Below are 10,096 nucleotides of genomic sequence, written 5' to 3' on the forward strand. Positions count from 1 at the left end.
TGGGCAGAGAATCCAGGCTAGTAACCAGGTGTTTCTCTACATTTTAAACAACCTTTTGATGTTGGCTTTGTTTTTTGTGTGTTGTCCCCCCCCCCCCCCCCCCCACCGAACAGATACTCTGTCATGTTCAATTAAGTCAAGCCTGTTTGGATATCTTGTCCTTGAAAAATACAGCAACATAGAAATATACTGGCCCCACTACTCCTGGGGTCTCTGAGCTCCCCTCCCCATTACCTAGACAGAAGTACTGCAGTCTTGACCTCTAAATCTGAAGGTATTTACCACTAAGACTATCAAACATGCTACTTATTAGACTTAACTCCTGAAACCACCCCAGCCCAGATCTCATGAGCAACATGGCAGTGAGATCTATTTAGAAAGAGCATAAACAAGCTGAAGGTATGAGGAAGCTGGTGCCTTCCCCACGCAGGCCTCCTTCGAGTTAATCAGGGGAAGGGTGTGTTTCAGAAGTCCAGCTTAAAGGGAGTGAGAAAACCTGAGGCTTCATTCCATAATTCTTATTCGCTGCTAAAGCCGTGAGGCCAGGATGTGTGTTTAAAGCCTCCTTAATTCAAAGACCTGTTATCTTTACTTGACCTTATTTCCTGTCATTGGAGAGAATCAAGCTGCTTCCATTCCCCCTAATAGCCATATAGTATAACTCTTGCTGGGAACAACCGCTGTGTGTACCTTCCTTTGTGACAGGCCGCAATCTTGGGAAGTAATATGTCTGTTTTGAAAAGAGTCATTTACAGCCTGCTGTTTGACCTAAGGGATCCAGGAGCCCACCCTTTTCTGGCCTCACACACTGTATTTCCTTCCTGGGTTTTTTCGCAGGTTTAATGCAGCACAGGTGGCGATGTGTTTCCAAACCAGGTGTCGGAGGCTAAAGACATTCGCTAAAATATTTGGCTCGGATTTTTCTTTTTGGCTTGGGATTTAACACTGTGAACTGCGGAGACATGGTGATGGCTTGACTTGATTTTTTAAATACATTTTTTACTGTCCTTTACATAGTTTTTCCTCCCTGCAGTTTTAACACTCCCTAGAGATGCTATAAAATCCCTGCAGTTTCCTTACCAACACCTCTCAACGTAGTGATGCCGCACATGCAAACTGACCGCTCTCCAGCTGACTGGGTGTAGGGCTGGGCCTGCAAATACCTGATGGGGTCACAGAAGGGCTGGCTACAGAGGAGAAACACCTGGGCAGGTGTGTGGCTAGAGACAGAGCAGGTCATCATGGCTGTCACATTATCCAGTGGTCCTCCTACGCGTATCACCAAAGAGCATCCAAAGTCCAGACTTTAACAGTGGTTGGTGGGAGACCAAGCCAGGGACGGCACAGGTTTCTATATGCATGCCAATAATAGAATTTATAAAAATACTCACATTTCTTGAGCATGGACCGTGTTCCAGCACTGCGCTTGATAAACAATGTCTCGCTTTATCCTCACGATAAACTTCTGAGGTAGGTGCTGCTGTTAGTCTCTGTTAAGAGATAAGGAAACAGATTCAGGTTAATTTGCCCAAAGTCACACAGCTAATGAATGGTAGAGCTGGGTTTAAACCCAGCTGATTCAAACCTCACAGTCTTTAACCGCTGACTATGCCATAGCATCCCGGGGTGTGTATGTCTGTGCACCCAAACTATGTAATGCAGGATATCTAAACATGTCAAAGATGGGAAAGTTGTTGCAGATGGTCACTGACATGACACCACGGTCGACCCCTCACTTGGCCTAATTTCATCAGAGGTCCTATTACTAATACTCTACTAAACCCTTTTCCATCGAGACAAGCCTACTCTAGACAGTTTCTGGTGGCTGACAATGACTTTTTGATGGAAAATACTGGAATGGGTTCTACACCCTTCTCTCACTCACTAGCTTGGCTAAGTCATTTAGCTTCTCCGAGGGGTACAGTTGGGGTGACCATCTGTTCGAGTTTGTCCAGTACCATCTACATCTATGGCCCCATTGTAACTATGAATGGGGCCCCCTATTACTGTAAAGTATTCCAGTCTGGATCATAAGTTATATGGTCACTTCAAGTACAGTGTTCCTCTCTTGAGGTTATTCCCGTTCTTTTAATAGCAGCACCCCGATGTCTGAGGAATTGAAACTGTGGGTTAAATTCTTTTCACCTGCCTTCACTAATCAAGGTTGTTTTAAGACTTGCACGTCCTCCAAGCAGCACGTAGCCTTGGAGCTTTTGCCCGAGCTATTTTCCTGGAACTTGGGGTCAGCTGCGTCTAGTTCATGCTGAGCCGGTTAAGACTGGATGGGGCCACCGACCCCCGAACTGGGCTTACATGAGTGTCGCATTGCCCTTTCAATATCAGAGCCGAAAACTCCACCCTCAGAAGGTGCCGAGACCTAGTTATAGCCTAGTTATGCCTGCGCAGGAATGACGATTACCGCACCTTTCCCCCACACTCTCCGTGCCTCAGACCGCCCTGCTTCTTTATTCTTTACCTCATAAATACTCCAGCCCCTTGGCTTCAGGGAGGAGTATTTGAGATTTGGTCTCCCGTCTGCTTGCATGGCTGCCTTGCGAATAACCCCTCTTTGCTGCAAACCTCTCAGCATTTCTGCTTGCTGTGCATCGCGCGAAACGAACCTGGTTCCGGTAACAGCATCCTCCTGCCCTATATGGCTTAGGTAGCCCAAGCTGGCCAATTAGCGTTCTGCATCCCCCGACCATGGCGATTGGTTCAAAGCTGAGCATGTGGCCCACACCTGGCCAATAAGGGTGGACAGGCGGAACTTCCATACAAACTATCAAGGGGGAGGCCCTCCCTTTCCAGGGAGGTTGCTCAGCTGCTGGTAGGATGTCAATTTAGAGTTGTTGGCGGCTACATCATGAGGGACACCTGCCACATAAGGAAGCCGCACAGAGCATACAACAACTGAGAAGTGGAAAGAACCAGCATCCTGATGATATGGGCTTAAACCCCTGCACTGAAGCCAGACCCATGCGAGGACCTTCTAGTTAAATGTAACAATGATTTCCCTGTTATGCACAAGCTAGTTTGACTTGGGTTCTGTCCCTTGCAGCTGAAGGGGGGCTGCCTGAGAAAGAGAGGTCAGATTAGAGCATTTCAGCTCTGGCACTTCATGTTTCCATTGATAAATTCACACACGTGCATGTACACACACACACACAGAATAACATGCATAGAACTCCAACCCCACTGAGGAAGCCCAGGCATTACCCACCCAGGTCTTTCATGGTTTGGTAATACTTAGAACATCAAACAGTACCTAATCCAGTGTTTTCCTGACTTCTCCATGGAGACCTAGGTTCTAAGGACATGTCTCAGTGGCCATCCCGGGTAGGGGGAAGGGAATAACAGGGATAGAGCCTGAGATGGGACCGGGCTCAACAGCCGTCCCCTGCTTCATTCAGGGAAGCTCCACTCTTACCTACTTTATGTATTAGGAATCAGCTTGAGAGTTCATGTAGAGGACAAAAAGGATTCCATTGCTCTAAGAAGACTGGAAAAACACATACTTGGTCCAAACCCATCATTTTAATGATGAAGACTCCAGAATCCAGACATAGTTCACCTCCCCCCCAAGCCCCCTCCCCTCTCCCACTGACGCCCCCATCACCACCACATGGTCACACATAGTTGATATGACAGGGAAGACTTGAACTCTGTCTGGTTCTCTGATGTCACAGTGGCTTCCTTAGTATAATAAAAAACCTTTGACTTCACACTGTTATGAAGACCAAAGAGAGTTATATTTATAGCATAAGCAATGCATATTTATATAGTATATAAGTATAATAGAAATAAAATATCCTGCTTGTTTGCTTGCTTAGTGTCTGTGTCCCTCACTAAGTCCTTAGCCCCATGTGGGAGGGAACTAGGTGGATGGGAACCCAGCACCTAAAATACAGTAGGAGCTCAAGAAAATTTTGTTAAAAAAAAAGAAGAGAAAAAGAAAAATAACCAATTTATAGATGCTGAACAGCACCATAGGGATGAAATCATCAAAATCCAGGTTGCAAAAATTTCTACAGGACAAACATTAGTTTCTTCAACAAATAAATCTCAAGCAGGGAAAAAAAAACAGTGGAGAAGGAATCTACAGATTAAGAGAGCTCTGAGCAATATATGAAACAGATGTGATATGCGGATCTGATTCAAACCAGCCAAATGTTAAATTTATGGGATAATCAGGAAAATTTCAAAGACCATATGAATGTTGGTTAACATTATTATTGTTTTCGTTTAGGTGTAACAATGACATTGAGGTTGTGTTTAAATAAGAGTCCCTATCTTTTAGAAATACACATGGAAATAGTTAACAGCCAAGATGACACAATGAGGCTTCCCTGGTGGCTCAGTGGTTGAGAATCCGCCTGCCAATGCAGGGGACACGGGTTCGAGCTCTGGTCCAGGAAGATCCCACATGTCGCAGAACAACCAAGCCCGTGAGCCACAAATACTGAGCCTGCGCGTCTAGAGCCCGTGCTCCGCAACAAGAGAAGCCACCGCAATGAGAAGCCCACACACGGCAACGAAGAGTAGCCCCCGCTCGCCACAACTAGAGAAAGCCCATGCACAGCAATGAAGACCCAATGCAGCCAAAAATAAACAAATAAATTAATTAAAAAAAAAAAAGATGACACAATGACAGGAATTTTGTGCAAATAATCTGGGGGTGGGAGGGGAGGTTGGGGTAGAGATGGGAGAAGAATGGCCTCAAGTTGGTCATTGTTGAAGCTGGGAAAAGCCTATATGGGGGGGTTCTTGGTACTGTTTTGCTATTTTTGTGTATAGCTGAGGTTTTCTATAATAAAAATTTATTTTTATTATAAAATAATAAAATATTATTATTGGGGATGCTGAGGGATGGAAGGGAGAGAAAGAAAGAGAAAGGAAAAGAAGGAAGATCCTAGCCTTTGCAGTCAAACTTGGATTCAAATCTTGGCTCTTCCGCTTACCAGCTGTGAGACTTAAGATACTACTTGTCATCAGTTCCCTTAACTGTGATGGAACTAAAAATAGCACCTGTCTCCTAGCATGGGTTGTAAGAATCAAATAAAATCATATATGTAACGTGTGTCTAATAAATTGTATGTAATAAATGGCACCAGCAATTAAGACCAAATACAAAACATGCTGCCCTCGTTATCCAAGTATAATTGGTGTTTTTAAAATTACACTTTGGGAATTCCCTGGTGGTCCAGTGGTTAGGACTCTGCACTCTCACTGCTGAGGGCTGGGGTTCAATCCCTGGTCAGAACCTGCAAGCCACGTGGCGTGGCCAAAAAAAAAATAAAAATAAAAATTACACTTTAATAACAATAATAACTAAAGTTAGAGTACTTATTATGTATCCAGCACAGTTATAGATGTTTTACATGTAAAAATTCATTTAATCCTCACACTTAAAGTGAATCCTCTTTAAACAAGATTAAAAAGTTTGCAGTAAATAGTGACATAATAGTGACAAAAATGGATGGACATTTATCTTTGAAAAATGAAACTAAGTAAAAATAAGTTTATTTTATCTTATATTAAACCACATTTGGAAAATAGTAGTAAATGTGCTCTAATTCTTAGAACAAACAACAGATAAATGTTTTTAGGATTTCTTTGGGGCAATTTTTTCTGACAACATTACATGATAGCACAGCAGTAATATTCTTCACATTTTATTTTTCAGCACAGTCATAAAAATAGTAATTCTCAAAAAAATATTAGAGGACGTCATCCATTTTCTGAAGACTTCCTTAATATTTCATATTCAAATCATTCTCTTTTGAAACATCCTGTTCATTTTCTCTCCTTCAATTGTTAAGTGGACTAATCCTGCCAAATCCACATTTGTTAACAGCTCTGTCTGAAACCATAGGAATTCTCCACCATCACCCTTCAGAATGCTTCATGAAATCCTGCATCTTTGCAAGGTTTTTTAATGTGCTGTTAGCTTGGGTAGATGTTGATGCTACGTAGGGTGAAGGTATTCAAAGGGGCATTGATTGTATAAATTGTTAGTTATTAGGAAATTCTGCTTCCCTGTGCTACCTGCCAATTGTTGAGACTAGACTACTGTATCTCAGATGATCTTGTATAAAGTGAAAGTCTCATGTAAATCATATATAGCCCCAAACTCCTGAAAAGCATTATTAGAATTGACATTTCAGTATTTCAGCCTAAAAGGTTTTTGGCCTAATTATCCTGACAATTCCCCCAAATCTCCATTTCTCTTTGATTTTATGGATGTAGATTAAACCACCTCCTCTTAAACCCACTCAGATGGACAAAGCTGGGAAGAGCAGCAGGGCCCACCAAAGGCAAGATTAAAAAGTTAAAGATGGGGGCTTCCCTGGTGGCACAGTGGTTAAGAATCCGCCTCCCAAGGCGGAGGACACAGGTTCGAGCCCTGGTCCGGGAAGATCCCACATGCCTTGGAGCAGCTAAGCCCGTGCGCCACAACTACTGAGGCTGTGCTCTAGAGTCCGCAAGCCACAACTACTGAGCCCACACGCCACAACTACTGAAGCCCATGCACCTAGACCCCATGCTCCGCAGCAAGAGAAGCCACCGCAATGAGAAGCCCGTGCACCGCAACGAAGAGTAGCCCCCGCTCGCCACAACTAGAGAAAGCCGCCGCACAGCAATGAAGACCCAATGCAGCCAAAAATAAATAAATAAATTTATTTAAAAAAATAAGTTTAAGATGAACTTCGGCCTTTCGTGACTTAGTGTTAACCAGAATTCAAACTCCTGCTGCTTAACCAGAGAATTCCTCTCAATTCAATTCATGCAAATAAATATTTCAGCTCTAACGTACAAAGTAAAATGGGGAATGACACCACAGGGAGTAAAATATTGCTATATTTCAGCCTTACCACCAAAAGTAAACATAATCTCCATTGATTATTTGAATAATGTCACGATGTAACAAATCTCAGCAGTATCTGACAGAGATCAGAGGGAAAGTCCATAAATATAACATGAGAGATTTTACTTCCTGAACCACATAAAACCTTGCAAAGATAAACCATTTACAGCCAACTGAATTTATATCCATAAATGTGATAATCTGCCTTTACCAATGTTGAACAAGCTGGTCCCAGCACATGGGAATCACATTTGGAGCATGTTAAAAATAGATTTTTTAGATATATCCCACAAACATGCTAATCAGTAGTTCTAGTAGAGCCCAGGAATTGATATATTTTAAAAAATATCCCAAGAATCCTTCAGTTCACATAAGTTTAAAAAACACTGACTTAGTCAAGTTGGGACATTAAGAGTGAGGATGGTTAAACAATAAACACAGTGCCTCCAGCTGATCTCTGGAATCAACATGGAAAGTATATCGAAATAGGCTTTGGCAGCAGGCAGATGTCGGGTTGGAGCTTGGCTTTCCCCCTTCCTTGCTCCAAGCCCTTGAAGAGGTAATTAACATTTGTAAGTTTCTTTTTCCTGGCGTGTAAAATGGGTATAACATCAACCCATAAGAGAATGAAATAAGGTAAGTAAATGAGAGAACTCAGCATGCTATTTGACATATAGTAAGTGTGCAGTAACTATTAAATCACTTCACCTTGTATATTGCTGGAAAATGGGTCCAATGAAGAATAATATGGGCCAATAGAAGCTACAAGTGTGGCATTCTTTATATCAGCCAGGTGCACCCTGCCATTATCCTTCTCTACCAGCCCCAGCCACAATCACACCGGACTTCTTTAGATAAAGTTAGACACAACCGAGCTGTATTGTGCCAGTGCTGACACCTGTTGACAGATATGAAGAATTGATTTGCTCTTCTCTTTCCCCTCGAGGGGCTCATACCCACACTGCACTCTCCCTTTTTTTCTGTCACCATTTCCCCTTCTATTACTAGCAACTGGCATTGTCTTTCACATGAAACATCTAACTCTTTTTTTTTCCCTTTCTTTTGCTCAAAAACCTCTGAAAATACTTCCTCTTACCTGCCCCCAACACTCTCCATCTGTGTTTGATCTGGGTGCCAAAACCAACCTCAAAAGGAGTTGATGAGCATAAGGAAGCTGTAGGGGCAGTTCTACCCGTAGCACAGAGCAGAAAAGCGAAATTGGAATAAAAAGCATTGCTATCAACCTGGGAAGTCCTTGAAGGTACCCAGAAGTTCCCTTCAGAATCAGTCCAAAAACTCGTGCCTTTCTTAACCTTTAAGGAAAACTTTCTCAAATACCAGTGCTCACGATCAGTCACAAGCAATTTCTCTTTTAATCCTTTTATGGCTGCTTATGAAGGGAAGAAACCCTGGTCCAGGTCACAGGTATGGCCCTCGTAAGAGGTAGCGCTAGAAACACTGAGGCCACGTATGTGAAGGTGGTCATCTTTCTTCTACTCCAAACTGCCTCTTGGCACCCCATTCTGGCGTGCTCTACAGAGTGGAGAAGATGTTGTGCTTACTGGACTCCTGCTTGTACCCACACTGGATTCCTCCCCTCTTTTGTCTTGCTCCCCTTCCTTTCCTCCCGAATTCATTGTTTTTCCCATTCCCCAACTTAGCACCATCAGATCTGGATTCAAATTCTGGCAGTACCACTTACTAGGTGTGTGGCACGGGGTACACCATCCTTCTGAGCCTCAGTGTTCCCTATCTTTAAAATGGGAGTAGTGAAAATACCAAAGTCATAAGGTCACTATGAGGACTCAATGAATTAATAAGTTCAGAAGACAGTGATTGTGTGTGTCACACTTAGCACTGGGGCTGGCATAGAGCCAGCACTCAGCAACTGTTAGTTCTTGCTTTTAGCTCCTCTGTGTCTTTCACTTGTGCTAGCGTGGGCTTGCCAGCAAACCTGGGGGATTACTCCTTGGTTCATCATGTGCCAGACTCATTCTCACTACTGCCAGAGGATGTGTTAAAGTAGCAGCGGAGAATGGATGGACAAACCTTCATGGGGGTTAAGGAGCCTGCAGGACTTTTCCTGAGGGAGATTCACTTTTCCTCTTGCCTCTTTTCCAAGCCTCTGTAACTCATTCAGGTCAGGAAGTAGCAGAAGCAGTTTAACCTTTGAACACATTTTTATTCTTTACCTAAAAAGTAAAGGTACATTTTTAAATGTCTTTCTCCTGATTAGAAATGAGATGTGATTATTCAGGATATTTTGGAAAAACACAGAAAGGTTCAAAGAAGATGAAAATCCCCCGAAATCCCCTCCGCCCAGAGATACTAATAACATTTGCCATCTTTTCCATGTGCATATATCTCTATGTTTGTTAAAAATAGACTCTTACTATTGTTGAACGTTTTTATCATATTTGTATGTTTTGCTTTTGTCACTTATATGGTGAACATTTCTCAGGATTGAATATTCATTGGAAATGATTGTACCATAATCCATCATGAAAAATATGATTATTTACATATATTTCATGGTTTCCAATTTTATACAATTTATACTACCCTGAAAAATACATTTTTTTATCAGAAATCTTTTGTCCTCAATTCCGAGTATTTCTCTGGGATTAATTTCTGGAGGGGGATTTTTGGGGTCAGAATGCAATGCCCTTCTTAAGACTCTTGGTAGATATTGCAAAATTTCTGCAGAAAGATTGTACTGCTTTACAACCCCATCAGCACAGTCTGAGGGACCTAAAAGGCCCACTTTTAGTCTTGGCGTCCTGATGAAATAGCCCCTTTGGTATCTGAGTAAAGGTTGTAAGAGCTACTTAATGAGCATTCAAGAGGGATTGACCTTGCTTCCTGCTGCTTACTTCAAGAGAACCACCGCTGTATTAAAGAGGCGTCATGCTTCAAGCAACTGCTACAGCCTGAAATCATCCTAAATTTCTCCACCATCTTTTTAGTGAGACCCCAAAGGCACCTGCACTAAAACTGGCTTGCATGCCTCACGACACCCAGAACCCCACCATCACCACCCTCATATGTTGCCTTCATAACACTAATTGCAAGTAGTAACTTTTTGTTCACTTGTTTCTTGTGTATCTCCCCCAATATAATGTAAACTCCATGAGGGACCATCTTACTTTTTCACGACTGTAAGCTCAGCCCTGGCTCTCTGTCCAGCACAGAGCAAGTGCTCAATAAATATTGTTGAGTGACTGAATGATT

The sequence above is a fragment of the Balaenoptera acutorostrata genome, chromosome 16 (assembly GCF_949987535.1).
Source record: "Balaenoptera acutorostrata chromosome 16, mBalAcu1.1, whole genome shotgun sequence".
In the NCBI taxonomy this organism is placed as follows: Eukaryota; Metazoa; Chordata; class Mammalia; order Artiodactyla; family Balaenopteridae; genus Balaenoptera; species Balaenoptera acutorostrata.